General features: G+C 47.6%; 1 protein-coding gene across 2 annotated transcripts in view; it reads left to right on the forward strand.

Moving 5' to 3' along the window:
* Positions 1-10,961: 10,961 nt before the first annotated feature.
* The window catches only part of CDC42SE1 (CDC42 small effector 1), a 45,235-nt gene continuing 28,660 nt past the window's right edge, over positions 10,962-27,536 (forward strand). For both annotated transcript variants that reach the window (XM_081173950.1, XM_081173951.1), the window contains exon 1: positions 10,962-11,145. The gene's annotated coding sequence lies outside the window, so the exon portion shown is untranslated. The remainder of the gene's footprint in view (positions 11,146-27,536) is intronic.

Below are 27,536 nucleotides of genomic sequence, written 5' to 3' on the forward strand. Positions count from 1 at the left end.
CTAAGCCTTCATCGCAGGGACTGCAGCGGCCCCAGTCATTCAGCTCTGAGAAGAATTTTCTATTTTCAGTCGGGGAAGGAGGCTGAAGCCATGGAGATTTTCCTTCCATATATATGCATGGCGGATGCAATCTCTGTGAGCTTGCCAGGAGCGGGGTGTGTGTGTGTGTGTGTGTGTGTGTGTTTTTAAAACGGCAACGATTAGATAATTGCTGCATTATTAGCAATTACGATGCACGTTGTGGAGGAACAGAGAAAGAAGAACGCTGGTGACACACGTCTTTATTCTGGCCTTTGATACTATCTATCTATCTATCATCTATCTATCTATAGTATCAAAGGCCAGAATATATACACACACATTAATAATGATGATGATGATGATGATTTTATTTATACCCCGCCCACCTCAGCCAAGACCAGGCTCAGGGCGGCTAACACCAAATATAAAAACAATTGATTGAAATACAGCTTAAAAAACAACATTAAAACATTAAAAGGCAACCTCATTTCAGCGGAAACGCAATCAAAAACTTTTTTGGGGATAAAAATGTCAAGTCTTCACCAAGGCTAACTATACACACACACACACACACACACACACACACACGTACACACACATACATATATCCATCCTATTCTTCTGATTGCAAATTATTGAATAAAAATTACACACTGCTTGATGGTTAAAAAGACAAACACAACCTCAAAGCAGTTTTTAAAGAAAGATGGAACAATAAAGTTACCAATAATAAAATATTAACAGCAGCAATGGATAAGGCTTTTGGAAAGATAAGGTAACAATAGACCAAAAAAAACATATTAAGATTCTAAATACCTGGATAGGTTTGTTTTTAGCAGGTGCCAAAAAGAGCACAGCAAAGGCACCTGCCTGGTGTCAACAGGTGCTGCCACACTGAAAAATCAAGTTCTTACAAATGTGGCCCCCACAGCAGGGCCGGTTCAGTCAAACTCATGCTGGTCTCTTCGAGAACACTGTCCAACCATCTCATCCTCTGTTGTCCCCTTCGCCTTGTGTCCTCCATCTTTCCCAGCATCAGGGTCTTTTCCAGGGAGTCTTCTCTTCTCATGAGGTGGCCAAAGCCTTGGAGCCTCAGCTTCAGGATCTGTCCTTCCAGTGAGCACTCAGGGCTGATTTCCTTCAGAATGGAGAGGTTGGATCTTCTTGCAGTCCACGGGACTCTCAAGAGTCTCCTCCAGCACCAGAATTCAAAAGCATCCATTCTTCGGCAATCAGCCTTCTTTATGGTCCAGCTCTCACTTCCAAACATCACTACTGGGAAAACCAGAGCTTGAACTATACGGACCTTTGTTGGCAAGGTGATGTCTCTGCTTTTTAAGATGCTGTCTAGGTTTGTCATTGCTTTTCTCCCAAGAAGCAGGCGTCTTTTAATTTCATGGCTGTCACCATCTGCAGTGATCATGGAGGCCAAGAAAGTGTCTCACTGCTTCAGTTTCTTCCCCTTCTATTTGCCAGTGGCCATGATGGGAAGTAGGTTGAAGCATTTCCCCACACAAGGCAAGATTTCACTTGCGGAACTCCCCGCTGCAGGATTTGACGATGAACGCTGCCTTAGGTGTTTTGAAGGGGCGGATCAGGCAGACTGGAGGAAGAGGAGGAGAAATGGCGGTAGCTGAGCACTGAAAAATATGCTTTTCATTCCGACGGCCCTTGGTTCAATCCCAAGGTAGGGCTGAGAATGACATCCTGCCCGAGATTCTGGAGAGATGCTGCCAGCCAGGGCTGACAGTACTGAGTTATGTGGATCAAAGGTTTTACTTGCTATAAAGCTGCCTTCTTGATCATGAGAGACCCTCCATGTTCAACCGCAGTGTGTTAAGTTGTGGGTAGACATAGCAGACGACGCAGCAATTTCTCCAAAGCAGCTCTTTATTTGTAAGTTACAGATAGGTAGCCGTGTTGGTCTGCCATAGTCAAAATAAAAAAATTCCTTCCAGTAGCACCTTAAAGACCAACTAAGTTAGTTCTTGGTATGAGCTTTCATCTGAAGAAGTGTGCATGCACACGAAAGCTCATACCAAGAACTAACTTAGTTGGTCTTTAAGGTGCTACTGGAAGGAATTTATTTATTTATTTGTAAGCTGGAACTTCAATACATAACACCCCTCCCCGCATAGATAAAGCATTAGTTACAATCATAGTGGTTCCATTTCATACAGCAATACCCTTATTGGTTTCAGTAAGGCACATAAGCATATTATTTGACCCTATTCACCGTACAGCTTTGCATGTGCAGTTTGTCCAGTGAACATAGTCTCTTAAATACGCTGGGCGCTTGGAAACCCTGCTGGATTGCCGAGGGCCAGTACCAGAGTCCGGGTGGCCTTGCAGATTTCCTGGGCGGAGAATTCAGCAGCTTCTGAGGCCACGGCCTCCTCAATGGCTTTCTGCAGCGTGAGGTCTGGCTTGGCGAGGAGACGCCGTTGCAGACAGATGTCCCGGACCCTGCAGACGATTTGATCCATCAGGGCATCGTCTAAGTCTCGGAACTCGTAGTGCATTGCAGCCTGTCGCAGGGCGGTGGTGTAGTTGTTGATTGATTCCTCCTCTGCCTGGTTCCGGTGGTAGAACGCATGGCGGGCAGCAATCTTGGACGGCTTTGGCACGTAGTGGTTGTGGAGTTTCTCTTGAATCGTGTCCCACGGCGCTGCCTGGTCTGCTAGAGGCGCAACCAATGCTCAGGCCGTCACGAACACTTTGGGGCCACAAAGGCTGAGGAAGAGGCCTCGCCTCTGCTCTACATACCCTCTTGTCAGCTCATTTGCGTGGAGGTAGCAGTCGAACCGAGCGAGGTAGGAGTCCCATGATTCAGAGGCTGGGGCAAACGGCGGTAGAGGCACGAGTGAAGCCATGCTTCTGATGCCGACGTGGAGGGCGATGGATGGAACACAGTGCTCTAGCCAGAACGGTCAGCTCTGAATTGGTTCTGCTCCGTGATTCAGCTCATCTCAGAGGGTGGCCGCATCTGGCTGTGCTCTCATGTCCACTGATCCCACCTTCGTCGCCAGTGTTTAGTTGTGGGTAGACATAGCAGACAACGCAGCAATTTCTCCAAAGCAGCTCTTTATTTGTAAGCTGGAACAGAACTTCAATACATAACACTTCAGTACATCACCCCTCCCATATCCAAGAATCTGCTGATGTTCTCTGCTGATTCTCGAGAGAGGAGGGGTTGGTTTCTGCTCTCTACTTATTCAGCCCCAGCCTCACATCAAAGAGAGAGAGAGAGACTGAGTGTTAGAGAGAGATCATGTGTATAGATAAGGTTGCTGCTAAGAGCAGCTGCAGACACTCAGTGCAGTTCAGCATTTTCGCTTAGACCTCAATTACCTCTGTACATAGTTGTGTATTATAGTTGTAGATAGAATAAAAGAAGATATTCTACAGAGCTGCTCTCCGAGTCGTTTATGTTCTGCTATACTCTGCTATACTCTGCTGTGCGACGACTGTCTTCTTATTGGAGTGAATCCGGTGCTCACAACTCTAAGCTGTGAGTCCACAGCACTTCGACCTGTTCCTGTGCAGAAGGTGGTCTCTGGAAGTGCTACTCAGCTCGCCTAGCCCAGTCAGGGCTGAAGTGGATGAGTCCAGTTGGTGGCACTGGCTCAAGGGCGATGCTGACAAACCTCAATACACAACACTGTGTATATCTCTAAATATTCTCAGGGATATAGCTCTAGTGATGCTCTAGGAAGGCGCCTTTCACTGAGACCATCAGTCCATCTAACTCAATATTGTCCACACTGGTAGGCAGCTGCTCTCCAGCGCTTCAGGCAAGGAGCGTGGTTAAGCCTGCACCATAAATTTAACGCACTCTTATAGCACTTTAACAGACTTTGGCTTCCCCCAAAGAATCCTGGGAACTATAGTTCACTAAGAGAGCTGAGAGTTGTTAGGAGACCCCTCTCTCTCCCCCCTCTCCCAGAACTACAATTTCCAGAGCTGTTTAACAATCAACTCTTCTTCCCAGGGAACCCTGCACCATTTAAAAAAAAAAGATTCCTGTGTTAGAAAAGTAATTTAAATAACACAGTCTGGAGTGAGAGATGACACTTTACTGAGGAAACTGAGCAAAAAGAGCATATGATTTGGGGAGAAAGTCACAGGGAGGTTTTAGCTCAGTCCTTGCGCATAGCAACGTACAGAGGAAAAACGAGATGAACCAATTGCTTGACTCAGTGTAAGTCAGCTTCCTATGTCCCTACCCAAGTCCGCACTTTCTTCGGAACTATGAGGACTAGAAACTTGATATTATACTTAAGGGCCTTAGCTCAGTAGTAGGACACCTGCTCTGCATGCAGAAGGTTCCAGGTCCGCTCCATCTCCAGGTAGGGCTGGGGAAGACTGTGGACAGCCAGTCAGCACCAACCAGCCTCCAGGGAGTTCAGATTATGGTCTGCATGCTGTCCTCCTCCATCATAGCCGCAGAACAACCCTGTGAAGCAGGCTAGACCGGGAGAAAGAGAATGTGTACATGACGCTCTCTTTTCTAAACCCAAACTAATGTGGAAATGTGGGGGACTGAAGACTGGAAACAAATAAAAACAGAACCTGAAATTGACTCATTTCCCCATCCTTACACCTTGCCGGCATTTTCAGGGAGCCTGTGGAACTCCCCGTCACAGGGAAATGCCTTAATAACCTCTTCTGAGCGAGCCTGCAGCACTGCCACCAACGGATACGACGTGTTCTTTTAAAACTCCTGGGAGGCATTGCTCAGCAGGTCTCGGAAGAACCTCGCAGCTTGTCTTCAATTTCATGAATCTTTCAGCAGCTTTTTGAGCGCTCGAGAAGAGGTAAATTATGGGAGCTGTCGTGTTTCATGCTGACGTAACCTCGTCGCTTATAGCTGTTGATAAACCTCCTTTTAGGAAGAGTAATCTCTTTTTAGAAAACGGCCTTGAAGATTTGTAACGCATAGCGGTTGTGAGTCTAAATATAAGTAATTGTACAAACTTCTGTTCCTTTTTATTCAATGTTATTTTTTTATCAGGTGCTATTTTTATCAACGGCTTCCTGTCCATGTCGTTTGACACCCTCAGAGGGGATCTTATCCCTTCAAAAACAAAAAGAGAAGCCTGTTCGTCGCTCTGTGTATGCTTTCAATATTTGCCTTCAGATTGCTTCTTCCTGTGTTTTAGGGGGAGAAGCACTCTGGACGCGCTCAGAGACATTCCACTTGAGGTCTTAAAAAAAAATATTATGTAAGCAACCTTCTATCCTGTTGATGAATATTTGCAAAATATCCCACATGCATATATATTGTACAAGAGTTGCAGTCAATTTAAGCCCTACTCCGAGTAGGACCACTGAACTTCATAGACCTGGTTCATTTCAGTGGGCCTACTCAAGAAAACAACATGGAAAGGGTTAGGCTGATTTTGGAAATCGGCTGTAATAACAATATTATTATTGCAAGCAGGCATTTAAGAAATTTAGTGAGCTGAGTGAAAAATGAAAATTCAGATAAGAGAGGCCTTTTAAAGGCTAGCAAATGCCCTCCATTTAGCTTGGTAAGTCTACATTCATCAGAGAAGCACATCAGCTGCTTTTGGAAAACCAAATAATTTTAATTTTACTTTCTGAAAATGTCAGTACCTCGGATTACATATGCTTCAGGTTACAGACTCCGCCAACCCAGAAATAGTGCTTCAGGTTAACAACTTTGCTTCAGGATGAGAACAGAAATTGTGCTCCGATGGCGCGGCAGCAGCAGGAGGCCCCATTAGCTAAAGTGGTGCTTCAGGTTAAGAACAGTTTCAGGTTAAGAACGGACCTTCGGAAAGAATTAAGTTCTTAACCCAAGGTACCACTGTACTACTAAAATTGTAATGCAATTTTACGTTTTCCTTACCAAGCAAAACTAAATTATATTAATTTAACAGAAATATCCTTTGAATTCCCAAGCCAGGTTGCAACCTTTTAGGACTCCTCATTTGGGGAATTTGAACATTAGAAAATTCAACATGCCCTGGCAGGAGAGGACCTCTGCCTAAAATCCCTGGAAAGTCCTGCGCTAGAGAGACCAAAGGTCTGTCTCTGTGTCGGACAGCTTCTGTTTAAACCAGCCCTTTCCTTCGCAACAATGAGGACTGGAATCTTATTGTTCTGTTTAAGAGAAGGGCTACACAGCCCAGCAGCAGAACACTTTATTTGGTGTACCAAAAGTCCCGGGTTCCAACTCTGGTGAATCCAAGCAGGGCTAGGAACACCTGTCGCCCAAAACCCCCGAAAGCCGCTGAGAAAACCGGCAGTCCAGATTTGTCCCTAAATGGTGAAGCAGAATAGCCTCCAACTTTAGAGGCAGTCTACCAGCCATGGGCATAGTCAGGGACTATCCCCCCAAAAAATCAAGTACCGTATTTTTCGTCCCATAGGACACACCTAGTTTTTTGGGGGGGAAATAAAGGGGGGGAATTTCCTTTATTTCCCCCCAAAAAAAAAACCTGGTCAGGGAATCCAAACCAGGTCGGGGAACAGTGGGATGGCCGCGCTGCGCCTCCCCGCTGTCCCCCGAGCTTGTGGGGCTGCCCAATGTCTGCCCAAAGTGTGGGGCGCTCTGCTTCAGTGCTCCCCGCGCTCCGTGCAGCAGGATGCTATCCGCAGCCTAGGGAGCCCGGCGGGAACTTGCTGATAGCTTCCTGAAGCCTGGAGAGCAAGAGGGGTCGGTGCGCAGCGACCCCTCTCGCTCTCCAAGCTTCAGCGAAAGCCTGCATTTGCCCCATAGGATGCACACAGATTTCCCCTTCATTTTTGGAGGGGGAAAAGTGCGTCCTATAGGGCGAAAAATACGGTAAATAAATATAAATACTGAATGTAGGAATTCTAGAAAGATTTGGACAGGTTTTTCTGAGCACTTGGGGTCAAAAGAAAGTAATATACAGCTGTTGTTGAGACATTTCTGCTAGACAGAGCCAGGCAGAGGATGGTGACAGGTGGGTACCCCTCATAAATCCTGGCTACCGCCCCCCCCATGCTACCAGCTGCTACCCTGTTGCTGGTAGTGTAGCACCCTGCTTGTGGTTAACGCTTAGCTGGAATGAAATATTCAACGCAGCAATAGAGAATTTAAAATAATTATTTATTTGTCAGACAAATAAATGAGAGGCACAGTGGTATATGGTTACCAAGCTCTGGCCTGGCCTCCTGCCATTATGGCCAGCACTTATATTCCCTTAATCCAGCCCCCTTTGCTCCTCCTGTGGCTGCCTCTGTCCAATCAGCCTGGTTGAATTTCCTATTGGCTGATTGCTAGAACCAATCACAAAAAGATACACCCATATCCTCCTGTCCTTATATGGAGGACAAAGAGCTATATATTGTTACATCTATAAATGACAAATAAGTAGTAATATATCTTACATGTGTCTCAACAAGGAATCTTAATTACCAGCTCACCTCTTGCCCTCCTTGCCCTATTGCCTTCTAAAACAAATGGTTAATCTTAAATTTTTATCTTAAACATATGTCAAGGATCTTGAGTTTCACATCAACATTGAAAGATCTCCTTCATTTGAAGGTTTCCAAACAAATGTCTGACAGCCAATATATCAGGACAGCTTGGATGGCGTCTCTTAGACTGGTGGCTGACTTAATTTCAAGATAAATACAACTCTTACAACTATATGAAATAAGAATCTAGCATTTGCTCCTTTGCATAATTACATTTAAGACAATATATTTAATACATAACACAGGTAGCCTCTTAAGAAGGATAAACTTCCTCAAAGTAACAAGGAAGGAACAGTTTACAGCCTCAAAATAAAATAGGGGAAAAAAAGCCTCTTCAGTTTACACTTCCCCCCTTCAGCCAGCTGCTTTTCCCATTATCTCTTCCCAACATTTATTGCCCTTAAACTCTCTCAGTTTAAGAAAGAAACAGCTTTAAAAGACTTCCCAAAAATGCTTTAAAAAGACTTCCCAAAAAGCCTCTCTTTCTGCCAGCTAGATGCTTTCTCCATTTGGTCTTGGCCTTTTAACCTTAGAAAGAAGATCTGGCTCATTTTACTGGGAGGCACATTGGCGGTATTTTACTATTTACTCATTCCTAATTATATTTATCTCTGCCTTTGTTATCTTCTATAACATGTAGGGTCAGTGTCCTTACTCAGTCTGTAATTTCAGCTTTTACGACTTTGAGAATTGTCTTCTGCTATCAATCAAAGGGGCCCCTTGTCTAGGAAGAAAACACTGTCAGTGTTTTCTTAAGCAGCTAGCCTTCTTGCCTGGCATGAAACTTTTGAAAATCTAAGCTCTCTCTTTAATATACAAGTCCTGATCAAACATTAATAAAATGCAGGCTTATGCCTGATGCCTCAGTAGACTGCCTCTAAACATGGAGGCTCTTCAGCACACGGAACAGATGCCCAACCCCCGAGGCAGGGCGTCAGGATCATCAAGGGAGAAAAGGATCAGGCCAAGGGCCGGATTTAGGTTTGATGAGGCCCTCAGCTACTGAAGGTAACGGGGCCCTTTATATGCCCAGCTGTCCTTTGTCAACAACAAATTGACGCTGTTTTTTGTGTTGAATATATGCTATATGGTAATTTATGGACCTACAATACGATAATCTTTATTGTCATTGTCCCATACAGAACAACGAAATTGAAAAAAATCTACATCAGACATTCAAAAACCCACAAGCCTGCTATCCCAGCCTGGTTAGCCCCTAAAAACTCTGATACCCCATAATTGAATACAATATACTCACATAGAGACTACCTTACACTGTATTTAAAACCAAAATCGCATTTGTTTCTCAGGCAGATACCTAATAGGTATCTCAAGCCATTTGCACATAACAAAATATGTATTTTATCAAAGTAGTGGTTGAACTGAAATGCAATTAAGAAGAAGTATATTAATAGTGAAATAATGATTAAGCTCTAACGTAAAATGATTTTTTATTCATAACAAACTTAATCATGCAAACACATTGGCATTTGGTGATAACAAAAGTTCATTTAGAAACACAACTTACAAAGTCTCAGAAACTTGCTATAACATGAAATAATAATTGTAGGTTTTATTTTATTTGTTTTTTATTTTGGAAATGTACACCCAGGTTTTTCCCCCCTTTAAATTTTTCGGGGCTTCCAAGAGGGAGGCCCTAAGCTATAGCTTGTTTAGCTTATATTGTGGTTACCAGACGTCCCCGTTTCCCGGGGACAGTCCTCAGATATACAAATTTGTCCCTTGACAAAATCCGTCCCCGGAATGTCCCCGGATTTCATTTAATGTCCCCGGATTTATATTTTAAGTGTTTGTTATGTACTGAGTTGAATAGGATCCAAACTGCAGCAGTCTGATTGGTCCTAGAACAATAGGATCCAAATTGCAGCAGTCTGATTGGTCCTAGAACAATAGGATTCAGAATGCAGCAGTCTGATTGGTCCAAGAACAATGCAGCAGTATGATTGGTTGGCAGGAACCACCCAATCATGCTCCAGATATAAGTGAATCCACAACCTGATTGGCTTACAGTAGAATTCCAGAATTAACCAATCATGTGCAGCCCACTGTGTAAATAATGTATATAAAGCAGATACTTTGAGGGGACTTTCATTCATTCCTCCTCACACCTATGAGCTGAATAAAGAGCATGAAATCACTTTGCGACTCTGAGTATATTTCAGTGTTGTAGATTTATTACTAGGGAATGAATGTTGCGTGATGGGTTCAACCGCACAAGACACATCCTATGGGGACTTCCGGCGAGGGAAAATGGTGGGCGCCACAACAGCGAGGAGCTCCTGAAGCCAGCCAGAGCCAACTGCGCTACCAGCCTGGCTCCGGGCTGCTGAGGCTGCCGCTGCCGCCATCACTACCGAAGGGGAACCGGGGATGCCTGGTGTGTCAACTGAGGGAGCCACTGATACACACACCACATGACCCAAATTGAGCCAGTGGCGCTTTGGGGCCAGGAAAACCCTGGAGCCGACGCAGGGAGAAGAAAGAGAGGAGGAAAAGGAAGAGAGAGAAAGAAAGAGGGGAGCCCTGACCTTGTTGCGCTGCTGCCACCGCTGAGGAGAAAAGGTAGGAGAGCACCGGGAAGGTAAGGACACGTGGCCGGGGCCCAGAGGAAGGCCATGCGACAGAGGAGACCACAAAAGAGAAGATATTACTTCTTCTTTTTTAATAACCTTCCCCCTTTTTTAAAAAAAGTGTCCCCGGATTCATTGAAAAAAAATATGGTAACCTTAGCTTGGTGCTGGAGGAGACTCTTGAGAGTCCCATGGCCTGCAAGAAGATCAAACCTATCCATTCTGAAGGAAACCAGCCCTGAGTGCTCACTGGAAGGACAGATCCTGAAGCTGAGGCTCCAAGACTTTGGCCACCTCATGAGAAGAGAAGACTCCCTGGGAAAGACCCTGATGTTGGGAAAGATGGAGGGCGCAAGGAGAAGGGGACGACAGAGGACGAGGTGGTGGGACAGTGTTCTCGAAGAGACCAGCATGAGTCTGACCAAACTGCAGGAGGCAGTGGAAGACAGGAGGGCCTGGCATGCTCTGGTCCAGGGGGTCACGAAGAGGCGGACGCGACTAAACGACTAAACAAGAACAACAACAACCTTAGCTTACACGTAAATCCGGCACTGATCAGGTCCCTTGCCATAGCTGTCAACTTTCCCCTTTTCTTGCGAGACATCCTATTCGGAATAAGGGAATTTCCCTTTAAAAAGAGGAAACGTTGACAGCTATGCCCCTTGCCCCCTGAGAGTCTTGGCATCTGCGTGATGCTGCCAGCCTGCTTCTTCTGCCAGCAGTGATGGAGAGACCTTTGGACCCCTTTCCTGGCTCCCTTTTTTCTGCAATGCCCCGGCCGCCCCCAAGTCAGCGCTCTTGCATCGCCTCTCCAAGGCGCACTGAAGCACCCGGGTGTGTTGTGTGCGCGCGGGCGGGCGCGCGCGTCTCTCTCTGTGTGTGGAAAGTCCTTCTGAGCATTTCCTTCTTCTCACACGCAGCGGGGTGGAGAGCCACACCTCGTGCGCGGGGCTGGATTTCCCAAGGAAAGTTTCCATGCCAGTCTGAGCCAGGGAACTGGCTGGAGGCGAGAGAGGAAGGGGGTCGGAGGAGAAGGAGCCGCGCGCCCCAAGAAGACCAGGTAAGGCTGGATCCCCTCTTTTGCCTTTGGAAACTTTCTTCTCAGTTTTACGCCTGATCCTCTGTGCGCGCTGGCGACTAGCGGGGCAGATAACTGCGCTTCGGGTTCTGCTCTTTTGTAAAACGCCTCTGATCTCCTCTGTTACTTCAAAGGTTCCCAAATATGTCTCTGTATTCTTGTCCCTGTTTTCTTTTCTTCCCCCCCCCCCAAAAAAAAGTAAGCCTAGGAGGAACTGGGACCCGTGCTTTTGTCACAAATAATCCGCCTTTTGTAAGAGGATCGCTTTTCGCGAAAGGGCAGGGAAACTCGCAAACTTAGGGCGGTGGAAGCCAACCCGGTCCTACTCGAGAGTAGACCTGGTGAAATCGTGGGGCCAGCCGTTCGTTTCAAGGGGTCTACTCTGAGTAGGGCAAACTTCGGCGTCGTGTGTCCCTTCCGTGTTTGTTTTACGAAATAAACCTTTCCATTTTCTTTCAAATCCGCTTTCGCTTCAGACCTTGGGAGATGGCGTGTCCTTCCCAAGCCTCTCCCAAGTTAGGATTTCTTTTTATTTTTTAGCCAAAGGAAACTCTGAGTCCCATTGATTCAGGGGGGGGGGGAATGGATGTTAAAAATCTCTCAGCGTCCTTTGCCTGGAGGATTTTGTGTTTTTTTTTAAAAGCTGGTTGGCTAAATCCTTTAGCAAAATTCTCATGTTCTCTCTCTCTCTCTTTTAATCCCATGACACATTTTTAAAAAGTTTTTTTAAAAAACTGAACCACCAACAGAAAGGAAAAAAAAGAGGGGAAAGCCAGGAAGTCTCTGTCTGCCTCTTAATTCTCCCCCCCCCCCGCCCCTTATTTCAAACATATTTCTGGATTTTCCACTGTCTGTTGTTGGCCGGTCATAATAATTTTTTTTCATCCATAAAGCAACATTAGATCCTTGACCTCCTTCCACACACACACACACACACACACACCTCTTTTCCTAGGGGGGAAAATTACTCAGCCCAAGAAAGCAAAGGCCTCTGCAAAAATTTGAATGCTTAAACCCTTTCCTAAAGTTGCCGCAACCCACAGCGGTTTTGTGTCACCTCTGGATTGTGGGGAGCAGGTGGGGCAGGTGGGTGGGAAGGTTGAAACCCCTCAGCGTGGGCTGAAAACATCATAATTTCTGCAAAACTGGCCCACTTCACGTTAGGCCCATGCTCTTCATGTGGCTTTTGGGAAAGCGCCACAACTCTGCCGGTAAGCGGTTTTGGACTTTAGGGGGGGGGCTCAGACAGCCTCAGCACCCCTTTTCCCATCAGCTGTACCCCTGAGCTTTTGGGGAATGGGGGTTTGGAGAGGCCTTGCTCCCCACAGCTTTCGACATCAGAATTTTTAGCTCGCTCTTGAAACCCGGGGAGTTTAGCAAGATTTGAGGCCTCTCTCTGACAAAGGGAGCCAAAAAATTATTTATTTTTTGTACTTTTTTAAAGAAACAGTAGCCACTTCACAAAGCTGCTTACAGGCTCTTACAAAACCGTGCGAAAAGATTTCCCTCCCTCCACTCTACCCATTTCTCCTCCTCCTCCTCCCCCCCCCATTTCCTTTCTCTAGATTTGACTCATTCAAGTCAGAAGAAAGAAACAGGCTTGTTTTGTGCGGTTGCCTCTGTGTGTGAGAGAAAGACAAGGGCTTGTCAGATCTGATTTCTAGTTCTGAAGTCGGGCCACATTTTATAGCTCTCCTTCGTGCGAGATTATAATTGTTTCTGAAACTCTTTGTGGGAACAGGGTATTGATGTTTTTTCCCCCATAGGGAAACATACGCACAGTTTTTGCAACATCCAACACATTGTTTCAAATTCACATCCTGAGTGTGGACCAATGTGGAAGTCTTCAACTATCAATATTTCTTTTTTAAAAATATGTTTGTTTATTGCGTTTGTGGAACACCTTTTATCTCTAAAGTGGCATGCATGGTTCCACCCCTCTCATTTAAGCCCCACGACAACCCTCTGAGGTAGGTTAGTCTGAGGGAGGCAGGGACTGATCACACCCAGTGATCTCCGTGTGGCCAAGTGGGAGGATGTGGACCCTGCTCTCTCCCAGGTCCTAGCCTGACACTCTAACCACTAGAGCACGCTACCAATTTCATCTTTTAGATGGAAATGAACCATTGTGCCGTGCACATTTTTGTAGCACCCGAAACCTTTTCAGATTCACGTCCCATGCAATGTGTGTGGAGGTGTTTTTTTGGGGGGGTGAATTCTTTGACTCTCTTCTTTACACCCACCCCACCAACGTCTGCACACCATCCCAAGAACATTTTAAGAGTGCTATCCCCATGCAAGCTTTTTTGGGTGGGTAGGAAACCCCACTGAACTCCGTTGCACTTCCCTCCTGAGTAAACAGGCCAAGAAGAGGTTGTGCCGTTGATTTGGGTGGCGTTGCTGTTTTTTTAACAGAGAGACAGTTTGCAGTAGGCAGATAAAAAGACTGTCTTTACGCCTAGATATAAAAAAACCCCACAAGATGTTGAGAGAAAGGGGAAAGGGAAGAGAAATTGGAGAGACATGAGTTCTTAAAATGCAAAACTTTTCTCTTAGCTGCACAACTCTCTCAGCCAGCAGCTACAAAAAAAAAAAAATATGTTCAGTGTCATAAAATGAAAGGGGGTCCCTATCCCTCCCCTCTGCAGGCACCCCAAATTATTGCATTCTTGAGCTTTTGGGGGGGCCCTCCCTCAATATCCTCTCCGCTGTGGCCACCGGGTTAAAAGACGTTTAGTACTTTAGTTTCATTTTCCCCACGTGAACGAGCTGGTTTGGTAACAATTTCCACCCTACCTGAGCAAAGTCCTCAGAGATTTCCTGTCTCCTCTATCTGCACCCCTCACCAAAACCCCCCCCACCCCATTCCACTCCCCAACCCCCAGCCGCTGCTTCCTAGATCTTTCTCTTCTCCTCTGCATCCCACGCCCATGACGTGAGGTCAACTGGCTTGAAGGATTTCTCAACAGACAAGTCGGGGGCCTGTTAGGGCTTGGAGTGGGAATGACATGTGCTCTGGAGGCGGGAATATGACAAATCTCTCTGCCAAGGTTAGAAACTCAGATATATACTGTATGTTAATTGCCAAACGGCACCCTGAACCTCGGTTACAGTTGCCACGATGAAATGTCTAGGCACCCTTTTTATTTTGCAATGAAATTTATTATTTCTTTCATTTCTATACCGCTTTATTGGGACGCTGTGGCACTAGGGATGATGCAGTCCCAAAACATCTGGAGGGCGAGTTTGCCTAGGCCTGATTTAAGCCAATCATAATATGTGGCTAATGGGATGTGGGTGGCGCTGTGGGTTAAACCACAGAGCCTAGGACTTGCTGATCAGAAGGTCAGCGGTCCGAATCCCCGCGACGGTGTGAGCTCCCGTTGCTCAGTCCCTGCTCCTGCCAACCTAGCAGTTTGAAAGCACGTCAAAGTGCAAGCAGATAAATAGGTACAGCTCCGGCGGGAAGGTAAACAGTGTTTTCATGCGCTGCTCTGGTTCACCAGAAGCGGCTTAGTCATGCTGGCCACATGACCCGGAAGCTGTACGCTGGCTCCCTCGGCCAATAAAGCAAGATGAGTGCCGCGACCCCAGAGTCGGCCACGACTGGACCTAATGGTCAGGGGTCCCTTTACCTTTACCTTTCATATGTGGCTAAGGAATTGACTGGGGCCGTTCAAATCCATCTGCGAAATTCTGTTTCTTTGACTAGGCTCTTAACCATCCTCTCTCAGTCCCCACTTCTAAACACCCTACATGTCCCAAGGCTTCCCGCTCTGGGAACCCCATCGACATCAAATTTTCCATCCCTCGCCTTTCCCCGCGGCTTCAAATCTTCTCTCCCTCAGGGTTTCGGCTGGTAATCTTCATCCCAACTGAACTGACAGCATTCCCTTCCCTCGCAGAGTCTGGACTGCAAACATTCCGTTGCTGCTCCTTATGTCCCTGAACAGTCGAATGTCTGAGTACTATGGGCGTAGCCGGGGGGGCAGCTGCCCCCTCAAACAAGTAAATAAGTAAAAATACTTAACGAACTGACCAATTGCGTCACAGATAACACAGTTCTGCACCCCCTAACACAATAATAATTAATAATAATAATTTATTACTTATACCCCGCCCATCTGGCTAGGCTTCCCCAGCCACTCTGGGTGGCTTCCAACAAAATATTAAAAAACAGTAATGCATCAGACATTAAATGCCTCCCTAAACAGGGCTGCCTTCAGATGTCTTCTAAAAGTCTGTTAGTTGGTTTTCTCTTTGACATCTTGTGGGAGGGAGTTTCACAGGGTGGGTGCCACCACCGAGAAGGCCCTCTGCCTGGTTCCCGGTAACTTGGCTTCTCACAGTGAGGGAACCACCAGAAGGCCCTCGGAGCTGGACCTCAGTGTCCGGGCAGAACGATGGGGTGGAGACGCTCTTTCAGGTATACTGGACTGAGGCCGTTTAGGGCTTTCAAGGTCAGCACCAACACTTTGGATTGCGCTTGGAAACATACTGGGAGCCAATGTAGGTCTTTCAAAACTGGTGTTAAATGGTCTCGGCGGCTGCTCCCAGTCACCTGTCTGGCTGCCGCATTCCGGATTAGCTGTAGTTTCCTGCAGCCCTAAAATAAATCCTGCCTACGCATTCAAGAGTCCCTTCGCCTTGCAGAGTGTTTTGTGCTGTGCTTCAGGGCCTTGTATTGCTCAGTTGTATCTTACAGCTGCCCCATAGGAGGTGGTCAGTATTATAGACCCCCAGATCTGAGGCAGGAGGAGTGAAGAAGACAGAGCGAGGTGCACAAGGGCAGCTGAGCGATTGGATGGCAGAGGCGAGATCCAAATTGGCGCAAATGGGGGGCTTGCCAGCAGGACTTGCAGGAAGGAACTAGGGATCTTGGTAGACCACAAGCTTAGCGTGAGCTGATGGTGTGATGCAGCAGCAAAAATAGCTCATGCAATTCTAGACTCTATAAACATAAGTGTAGAGTCCAGATCAGGGGAGGAACTAGTATCTGGGTAGGCAAACTAAGGCTTAGGGGCCGGATCCGGCCCAGTCACCTTCTCAATCCTGCCCGCGGACGGTCCAGGAATCAGCGTGTTTTTACATGAGTAGAATGTGTCCTTTTATTTAAAATGCATCTCTGGGTTATTTGTGGGGCTTAGGAATTCGTTCATTCCCCCCCCCCCTTCAAAATATAGTCTGTCCCCCCACAAGGTCTGAGGGACAGTGGACCGGCCCCCTGAGTTTGCTGACCCCTGAACTAGTACCACACTTGGCCAGACCCTTGGGGTCCCTTCTAGCCAGACAAGTCTATGATTTGGTGACTATCCGCCTCGTCGCTTAGACCACGATCCGAACCCTGCTTTCCTGCGAGTAAGCCCCATTGCATCTGCCAAGACTTTGAATTGTCTTGGCAATCAATCTCAGGTTTGTGGCTTTAAGCCTCACTTTAGTAAAAAAATAAATAAAAATTAATTTCTATACCGCCCTGTACCTGAAGGAAATTCTGCCTTTCAAGGGGTTGGACTAGATGACCCTTACAGTCCCTTCCAATTCTCTTGAGTCGTATGTCTACGGAAGCAGAGCAGAACCACAAATCGGTAGCCTTTTCCTCCGTGAATTTGCCTGGTGGTTGCTCTTTTAAAGCCGTTCCAGTTGCTTCTTGTGGCAGGGAGTTCCACAGTTTGACTATGCCACTTTTCCTCCGAGGAGTTCTCGAAGGCGTAGGCGGATTTTGGAGGTGGTTTTGCGCATGGCTTGTCCTCACCGTGACCCTGTGGGATAGGTCAGGCCATGGCTGGCCCCGGAGCTTCATGGCTGAAGGAGATAGATAAATAAAACTTTATTTGCATTAGCCAATGGCCATAGCAACAGTAAAACATTACAGTATACGCAGAAAATGAAATTTGATATAAAAGCACAATTTAAGGTCCTGAATCAGCAGTCAGTTTCTTGTTGTTTAGTCGTTTAGTCATGTCCGACTCTTCGTGACCCCCTGGACCAGAGCACGCCAGGCACTCCTGTCTTCCACTGCCTCCCGCAGTTTGGTCAAACTCATGTTGGTCGCTTCGAGAACACTGTCCAACCATCTTCTCCTCTGTCGTCCCCTTCTCCTTGTGCCCTCAATCTTTCCCAACATCAGGGTCTTTCCCAGGGAGTCTTCTATACTCATGAGGTGGCCAAAGTCTTGGAGCCTCTGCTTCAGGATCTGTCCTTCCAGTGAGCACTCAGGGCTGATTTCCTTCAGAATGGAGAGGTTTGATCTTCTTGCAGTCCATGGGACTCTCAAGAGTCTCCTCCAGCACCATAATTCAAAAGCATCCATTCTTCGGCGATCAGCCTTCTTTATGGTCCAGCTCTCACTTCCATACATCACGACTGGGAAAACCAGAGCTTGAACTATACGGACCTTTGTTGGCAAGGTGATGTCTCTGCATTTTAAGATGATGTCTAGGTTTGTCATTGCTTTTCTCCCAAAGCAGTCAGTTAGTGGCCCTTATTCTGATCGCCCCTGCTATGAACCTAGCTGCCTTTGCTGTTATCTGCTCATTTTTATCTGATAGAAGAAAGGACATTGTGGCAGTGGTTGAGCGCCCTGGGATGGTTAGTACGAGTGGGGTGATGATCTCGTTCCTCAGCTCTTTGTAGAGAGTACAGGAGAGGAAGACGTGTGCCGCTGTCCATCTCCACAGGGGCAAAGGCGTTTCTCAGGCGGGATCTTTTGGAATCGACCCTCAAGTACCGCAGATGGCAAAACATCCAGTCTTGCAAGTGTAAAAGCGCATCTGTATTTTGGGATAATAAGTTTGTGCAGATATGGGGCCAGAGAATCAAAATGGAGAGGCAGAAACTGAACATACCAAGTGCAGAATTTTCTTATACAGTGGTACCACAGATTAAGTACTTACCGTATTTTTCGCTCTACAAGACGCACCAGACCATAAGACGCACCTAGTTTTTGGAGGAGGAAAACAATAAAAAATAATATTCTGAATCTCAGAATCCAAAACAGCAAGAGGGATCGCTGCGCAGTGAAAGCAGCAATCCCTCTTGCTGTTCTGGCTTCTGGGATAGCTGTGCAGCCTGCATTCGCTCCATAAGACGCACACAAATTTCCCCTTACTTTTTGGGAGGGGAAAAGTGAGTCTTATAGAGCAAAAAATACGGTGATTTGTTCCGGAGGTCTGTTCTTAACCTGAAGCACCACTTTAGCTAATGGGGCCTCCTGCTGCCGCCGCGCCGCCGGAGCATGATTTGTGTTCTCATCCTGAAGCAAAGTTCTTAACCCGAGGTACTATTTCTGGGTTAGCGGAGTCTGTAACCTGAAGCGTCTGTAATCTGAAGCGTATGTAACCGGAGGTACCAATGTTGTGGGCTGGTTGTTCTGGTGCTCTATATCTTTTAGACGTTGACCAATTAGACTGTTTGCTTTAGTGGGGCCCATGGCTGAAGGAGGATTTGAACCCAGGACACCAGCCGCTACGTCAGGGATAGGGAAGGCAAGCCTTTCAATGAAAGCCTGGCTTAGTATTGCCGTCAGAGTTACTAGGATTCCCTTTGCTGCTAGAAGGAAGCTCTCTCTCTCTCTCTCTCTCTCTCTCTCTCTCTCTCTCTCTCTCCTCTCTGCCTCACTCAAGGCCCTTTTCCTTCCTAGCCTGTACCTCCCCCCCCCCTGCCCCCCTGCGATGAAGGCTCCCTTTGTCTGGAGCATGCAAGGCAACAAGGCGGATGTCTTGGCTGAGATGCCTCTGCAGACGCTGCCTCTGACTCACCCCCCCCCTTGGGAAGGGTTAATTGCATCAGGACTTTTCTGCCGAGATGTCTGCATTGCAGATTCGTGCAAAACGCATGCATGGTTGGCCCTCCTTTGTTTGGCGGGTTAGGCTGGGCAGCCGGGGACACACTGACGGAGCTGGCTGCTGAGGGATTCCGGGCAAAGTGAAAGGAAGCGCTTCTCCACGCAGCACAAGAGTTAAACTGTGGAACTCACTGCCACAGGAGCAGGCCCAGACGGGGGGGGGGGGAGGGCATACGGGCCACTTGGCCCGGGCCTCCGATTCCAAAGGGGGCCTCGGTTAGCATATTCACAATCGCAGGGGATGCACTGGGGCGAACGCGGAGGCGCAAAGGCGGTGGTGGGCGGATTCCCTGTAAGTACTTAAAATAATCCCTTTCCCTATGTATTTTTTAAAAGCACTATTGTATATCTATATTTTCCATTTTGTCTTTATATGCAGATACAGTTCAAGCCTTGAAATAAAATTATTCGTCAGCATCACTTTTGTGAACATTATTTATATACTTATTTATAAGACTTCAGTTATCCCCAGGGTAAAAAAGGGGGGCACATTATCTACCTGGCCTTGGCCTCTGCCTGGCTCTGCAAGGCCCTGCACAGGAGGGCTGTTTTAAAGAAGGACTGGAGAAATTTGGAATGGTTAGAAGTTTACCTCTTAATTTACACCCTTAATCTACAGTTTCCAAAATTTTGGGGGTGCTATAAATGTGGATTAATGTGGATGTGGATTAATAGCCACTGACAGATCACCTTCCCCTGTGAATTGGCCCACGCTTATTGTTTAGCCGGGGCTCCTGCCTTGCAGGGGGTTGGACTAGATGACCGCTGGGTTCCCTTCCAACTCATTTTGACAGCTAGCATCCAGGGCAACTCGCCCCACCTGGTGATCCCTTAGCCCCTGGGAAGCAGAAGAAGTACCACGTCCTTCGGCCACGGCGACAGAGCAAAGCGACCGTGGCCAGTAGCCATCGATCGCTTTGCCCTCCTCCGTGGCTTCGTCTCGGCCCAATAATAATAATAATAATTTATTATTTATACTCCGCCCATCTGGCTGGGCTTCCCCAGCCACTCTGGGCGGCTTCCAAAAAAATATTAAAATACTGTAATAAATCAAACATTAAAAGCTTCCCTAAACAGGGCTGCCTTCGGATGTCTTCTAAAAGTCTGGTCGTTGTTTATCTCTTTGACATCTGATGGGAGGGCATTCCACAGGGAGGGCGCCACTACCGAGAAGGCCCTCTGCCTGGTTCCCTGTAACTTGGCTTCTCACAGTGAGGGAACCGCCAGAAGGCCCTCGGCACTGGACCTCAGTGTCCGGGCAGAACGATGGGGGTGGAGATGCTCCTTCAGGTATACTGGACTGAGGCCGTTTAGGGCTTTCAAGGTCAGCACCAACACTTTGAATTGTGCTCGGAAACACACTGGGAGCCAATGCAGATTTCTCAGGACCGGTGTTATGTGGTCTCGGCGGCCACTCCCAGTCACCAGTCTAGTTGCCGCATTCTGGATTAGCTGTAATTTCCGGGTCACCTTCAAAGGTAGCCCCATTTAGAGCACGTTGCAGTAGTCCAAGCGGGAGATAACTAGAGCATGCACCACTCTGGTGAGACAGTCCGCGGGCAGAGAGTGTCTCATCCTGCGTATCAGATGGAGCTGGTGGACAGCTGCCCTGGACACAGAATTGACCTGCGCCTCCATGGACAGCTGTGAGTCCAGAATGACTCCCAGGCTGCGCACCTGGTCCTTCAGGAGCACAGTTACCCCATTCAGGACCAGGGAATCCTCCACACCTGCCCTCCTCCTGTCCCCCTAGAACAGTACTTCTGTCTTGTCAGGATTCAACCTCAATCCATTAGCCGCCATCCATCCTCCAACTTCCTCCAGACGCTCACACAGGACCTTCACCGCCTTCACTGGTTCTGATTTGAAAGAGAGGTAGAGCTGGGTGTCAACTGCATACTGATGGACACCCAGCCCAAACCCCCTGATGATCTCTCCCAGCGGCTGCATGTAGATGTTGAAAAGCTTTCCAAGCCGTCCACACGAGGCCACGGGAGAGAGAGGTGGGCGGGAGCAGGGGGCGGCAAGGCGTGTGAGCTGCAGCGAGGCACCTTGTGACCAGACCGCAGATGCCATGTGTGACCAACAGAACCCAAAATAACCTCTTTGCAGAAGTGCCTGGGGTCTGGGCGGAAAACCCGGCTTTCGGTCAGTGCTGTCACTGGAATCTTAAAACCTCGGTCAGGCGCCCACCATCTGTGGCTACCAGTTCTTGAGATCTCATCCTCCCCAGACAAAAATTAATTCTGCAGTGGGAAGAATCACTGTGTATATCTGTTTTCCCTTAAGGCAGCCGTTCTCAACCTGTGGGTCCCCAGATGTTGTTGGACTACAACTCCCATCACCCCTAGCTAGCAAGGCCAGAGCTCAGGGATGATGGGAGTTGTAGTCCAACAACATCTGGGGACCCACAGGCTGAGAACCGCTGCAAGGTCTGTCTGTCTATCTACCTACCTACCTAAAGGCAAAGGTAAAGGGACCCCTGGCCATTAGGTCCAGTCGTGACCGACTCTGGGGTTGCAGCGCTCATCTCGCTTTACTGGCCGAGGGAGCTGGGTACAGCTTCCGGGTCATGTGGCCAGAAGGACTAAGCCACTTCTGGCGAACCAGAGCAGTGCACGGAAACTCCGTTTACCTTCCCGCCGGAGTGGTACCTATTTATCTACTTACACTTTGACGTGCTTTCGAACTGCTAGGTTGGCAGGAGCAGGGACCGAGCAACGGGAGATTACCCCGTCGCAGGGATTCGAACCACCAACCTTCTGATCGGCAAGTCCTAGGTTCTGTGGTTTAACCCACAGCGCCACCCACGTCCCACCTACCTACCTATCATCTATCTATCATCTATCTATCTATATCATCTATCTATCTATCTATCTATCTATCTATCTATCTATCATCTATCTATCTATCTATCTATCTATCATCTATCTATCTATCATCTATCTATCTATCTATCATCTATCTATCTATCTATCTATCATCTATCTATCTATCTATCATCTATCTATCTATCATCTATCTATCTATCTATCTATCTATCTATCATCTATCTATCTATCTATCTATCTATCTATCACCTATCTATCTATCTATCTATCTATCTATCTATCTATCTATCTATATCTATCATCATCTCTTGGTATTGATAAAGAGGAAATGGCTGCGATTTGGAAATTCACCAGAGTTCGGGAAGACGAAATTGTGTGTTTCTATGTGTCCTCCTGGTGGTATATTGGGGCGGTTATATGTAGTTCTGCTCTCAACCTTCTTTGCACTTGCAAAAGTTTCCAGGTGGACAGACTGCTTCGTTTCCACTTGGTATCTGTCTCATTTGCTTGCTGCTTAAAATCTGATTGTTTTTCACCCCTCAAATGTCCCGGTTTATCTTGCGTCTAAATTTTGTTGCACCACACACACAGGCACACAGTTACATGTCCGTAAGAACATCAGGAGAGCCCTACAGCTGGATTAGGCCAAAGGAGGCCCATCTGTTCCCGCGTTCTGGTCTCCCCGTGGCCAAATACCCCGAAGAACCTGGAGGACTAGATAGACTGCCTCTAGAGCTGGAGGTTCCATATGAACCTCAGGAGAGCCTTGTTTCTGGATCAGACCAATGGACCAGCAAGTCCCAACATCCTCTCATCCCAGGGTCCACCCAGGTGCTTGTGGGAAATCCTTTTGCAGGATCTGATCACACAAGCACTCTCCCCTCCTGCCATTTCCAGTCCTCTCCCCCTCCACAAATTTGCCAATTCCTCTTTTATAGCCGTCCAAGTTGGTGGCGATCACGGTCTCCTGTGGCAAGGAGTTCCACTGTCCCACTCTGCAGGAAGAAGGACGTTTACTCTCTCTCTCTCCTGAATCTTCCCAAATTTGGCTTCATTCAGTGTCATCTGAAAGGAGGGGCATTGCTGACTGGAGTCTGTTGGTGTCCTGCAAATGGAGTGAATTTGGAGATCTGCAGAGAACACACACACATCTACAGCATTGCTAATAATAATAATAATAATAATAATAATAATAATAATAATAATAATAATAATAATAATAATAATAATTTATTATTTATACCCCGCCCATCTGGGTGGGTTTCCCCAGCCACTCTGGGTGGCGTCCAACAAAGTATTAAAATACAGTGGTCTGTTAAACTTTAAAAGTTTCCCTAAAGAGGGCTGCCTTCAGATGTCTTCTAAAAGTCTGGTAGTTGTTTTTCTTTTTGACATCTGGTGGGAGGGCGTTCCACAGGGCGGGTGCCACTACCAAGAAGGCCCTCTGCCTGGTTCCCTCTAACTTCGCTTCTCACAGAGAGGGAACCGCCAGAAGGCCCTCGGTGCTGGACCTCAGCGTCCGGGCAGAACAATGGGGGTGGAAACGCTCTTTCAGGTATACTGGGCCTTTGAGGCCGTTTAGGGCTTTAAAGGTCAGCACCAACACTTTGAATTGCGCTTGGAAACGTACTGGGAGCCAATGTAGGTCTTTCAAGACCGGTGTTATATGGTCTCGGCGGCCGCTCCCAATCGCCAGTCTAGCTGCCGCATTCTGGATTAATTGCAGTTTCCGGGTCACCTTCAAAGGTAGCCCCACGTAGAGCGCATTGCAGTAGTCCAAACGAGAGATAACCAGAGCATGCTCCACTCTGGTGAGACAGTCTGCGGTCAGATAGGGTCTCATCCTGCGTACCAGATGGAGCTGATAGACAGCTGCCCTGGACACAGAATTGACCTGCGCCTCCATGGACAGCTGTGAGTCTAACCATTACAGAAGAGGCTAGAGGAGTTTCTGGGAGAAGTAGAAGGCATCTCATGGTATCCGGTCAAAGAAACCAGAGCTCCAGACAGCTCTGGACTCAAGCCGACTGACCGTCTACTTGATGACCGGCTTTGGGCAGCTTGAGAACAGGGACACAGCAGAACCGCCCCCTCCCAGACCTTCGCAAACCCTTTCCGATCAAGGAGCTGCTGTTTACGCATCAACCCCATCCTGGCAAGCAATGGGTGCAAACTCCAAAAAGCCCAGTGAGGTGTTGCTGCTACCCAAACTCCCAAGGAAATAATAATAATAATAATAATAATAATAATAATAATAATAATAATAATAATAATATTTTATTTATATCCCGCCCTTCCAGGTTCAAAAACCAGGCTCAGGGCGGCTAACAACAAATTTAAAACACTTAATTATAAAAACAGCACAAAATACAGTATAAAAACATGAATGACAATTAAAAAATAAAAAAATCAATTAGATAATCCTCAGGGCTAGCTGGCTAAATTAGTCCTATTTAGGCCAGTGTGGAGACCAGGGGAGAATTAGCTGTGGGATCCCAGAGCGGGTAATCTTCATAAAAAGGGGAGAGGGAGGGAAGGAAGGGGAATAAAAGATCAGGCTAAGTTCAAATTGAAAGCCAGGCGGAATAGCTCTGTCTTACAGGCCTGACGGAAGGAGGTTAAATCCTGCAGGGCCCTGGTCTCCTGGGACAGAGCATTCCACCAGGTCAGAGCCACCACTGAGAAGGCCCTGGCCCTGGTGGAGGATAATCTGACTTCCTTAGGGCCCGGGACCTCTAAGCTATGGTTATTCATGGACCTTAAGGTCCTCTTTGGGGCAGACCAGGAGAGGTGGTCCCGTAGATACGAGAGCCCTAAGATATCCTCTCCATGCAAGATTAAAGGAACCCAGGAGGAGACCCTCTGGATCAGACCCAAAGGCCAGCTTCTTCTTCCCTACGGCATCCCGCCAGATGCAGCCAGGGAAGCCAACGGGCAGGGCTCCTTTGCCGTTAACCTGTGGAACTCACTGCCACAGGAGGAGGCGACCACCGCTGACCTGGCCGGCATTAAAAAAGGATTGGACAAATTCATGGTGGAGGAAAAGGGCTGCCGACGGCTACTAGCCACGATGGCTATACGTTGCCTCTCCTATCCTTCTCGATCCCAGTTGCTGGAGACCGCAGGCTCAGATCTTGCTTGCGGGTTTCCCAGGAGAGGGATCTGGTTGGCTGCTGTGAGGACAGGATCCTGGGATAGCCGGGGTCCCCCTTGGCTGCCCTATCCAGCCACAGGGCTCTTCTTAGGTGCTTGTGGAACCTCCAGGTGCAGACGCAGTCTATCTGGATCCTTAGACTCCTTGTTTTACCACTGGGAGAACAGGGCGCCAGGGTGGTTGGGCCTCCGCTTTGGCCTGATCCTGCAGCAGGGCTATTCCTAGGCTCTCGTGTTCTCTCTGGCCAGCGACCCGCTCAGCTGGGTGACCTAGACCCAAGCAGAGTCCAGTCCGTAGGAACGGCCGGGCAGCCGGCCTGAACACTTTCCCTGCGCAAACTTATTGCAGATAAGGAGCTCGCCGCGTTGCAAGACATCTTTGTTCCTTCCTCCCGCTCTTGAGCAACGGCTGATTTATTTTCTTTCTCTCTCTTTTTTGCAATTTAGCCCCGGCTACTGTGTAGCAACAGGCTCAAAACAGAAAGCAAGGGAGAGAGGGTGGGGTGTCGTGAGGCTCGCTTGCCTTTTGAGGAGGTAGGGTAAAAGAAGCAGGCAGATCGGCTGCTTGGCATGTAGAAGGTGCCAGGGTCAGTCCCCCAAAGCATCTCTAGGTAGGGCCGCGAGAGACTCCCAGAGAGCCTCTGCCAGCCCGTGCGCACAATATTGGGCTACATCAACAAGCAGCTTCCGGTTTAAGTCAGCTCTTTAATCAGAACCATGAGGACTAGGAAGTTGTTTTGGTTTTAGGCGAAGGACTGTAACTAACTGGTGGAACACATGCCTTGTGTGCCGAAGGTCTCAGTTTCGATCCCCAGGTAGGGGTGAGTGGACAAAGGGACCTGACACCTGTGTTGATCTCCAGTCGCCGCTTGGGTTTTCACAAATGGTTTTGTGAAACTAGGAGCATAACTCTTGGAGGTAGGGAAACAAAAAGAAGCCCCTCGTTTCTAACAGGAATCAACACACACACGTGAGTGTCGGCCGGCCTGCGGATTTTAGATAGGCTCCACTTTACTATAAAGGGCGAAAGACTCCACTAACCACCGTATTTTCGCTCCATAAGACGCACCAGACCATAAGACGCACCTAGTTTTTGGAGGAGGAAAACAAGAAAAAAAAATATTCTGAATCCCAGAAGCCAGAACAGCAAGAGGGATTGAAAGCAGCAATCCCTCTTGCTGTTCTGGCTTCTGGGATTGCTGCGCAGCCTGCATTCGCTCCATAAGATGCACACACATTCCCCCTTGCTTTTTAGGAGGGAAAAAGTGAGTCTTATAGAGCAAAAAATACGGTAATTCATTTTCAAATTGGGGGCAAAATCTGGGCCCCTGGTCTTCCCAGCCGCGCTCCGGGGTTTTGGGCAACGGACATTCCCAACCCCACTTGGGATTTCCAGGGATAGGACCCGGGACTTTCCTCTGTGTTCTGCCCAGAGCTATGCCCCTTTCTTAAAGCACGATAGTAAGGTGCTAGTCCTCATGGGCTGGTTTAAACAGGAAGATGCTCAAGCCAAGTTCCAAAACCAGCCCACCAAGTTCTGGACCAGTGGATTCCCTGGGGTTTCCAAAGATGGGGTCATTCCTAGCCCTACCTGGAGACGCCAGGGAACACCCCTGGGACCTCCTATTGATGCTCTGGAGTTTCCTTTAAAACCGAGAGGAAGAATCTAGTCCTCATGATTGTGAGACAAGGTCTGATCTAGGCAGGAACGGAGGATGTGCTTTCTATGGAGCCAAAAGCCACTTCTTCCTCTTCTTCTTTTTTGTTCTTAATCAAATAAAATTTATTATTTTCAGTAGATAAACATAGTAAAAAAAAAAGGTTAACAATAATAAAAACAAACAAAGAAAAAAAGAAAAAAGATACATACAGCATATTACCACTTAATTAATTGAAATTAAGTACCATCCATCTTCATAAACATAGTATTTGACTTCCTCGAACCTCTTCCATCCGAATTTCTTAGTAATTATATGTATCAGTTTCCAATACGAGTGTTTCAAAAGACCATATCACAGTCCTAATCAAATTACATAACTTTCCTTATTGTACATTTTCTTATTTATAAATTTAATTCCAGTTTAATCCTAGGCCTAATTGTTTCTTCCAAGTGGTTACATATCTTTAATATTACAATATTTATTCAAATAGTCTTTAAATTTCTTCCGGTCTTCTTCCAACCACTTCTGTGTTGTCTGCACACTGGCTGGCAGCAGTGGGTCTCCTGCGATTCGGGCAGGGCTCTCCCTCCCAGCCCTACTGGAGAAGCCAATGGCGGGTCGAACCTTCTACATGCCAAGCACCTGCTCTAGCCACTGAGCTACAGCCCTTTCCCCCTCCAGCTGCGCCAGAAGCCACTTCTGTATTGTCTGCACACTGGCTGGCAGCAGCGGCTGTCCTGGGATTCGGACAGGGCTCTCCCAGCCCTACCTGGAGAGGCCAATGGCGGGTCGATCCTTCTACATGCCAAGCAGCTGCTCTAGCCACTGAACCACAGCCCTTTCCCCCTCCAGCTGCGCGGACTCAGCCCTCGTTGGACAGCGCCT

The sequence above is a fragment of the Podarcis bocagei genome (assembly GCF_964188305.1).
Source record: "Podarcis bocagei genome assembly, chromosome: 16".
Taxonomy (NCBI): Eukaryota; Metazoa; Chordata; class Lepidosauria; order Squamata; family Lacertidae; genus Podarcis; species Podarcis bocagei.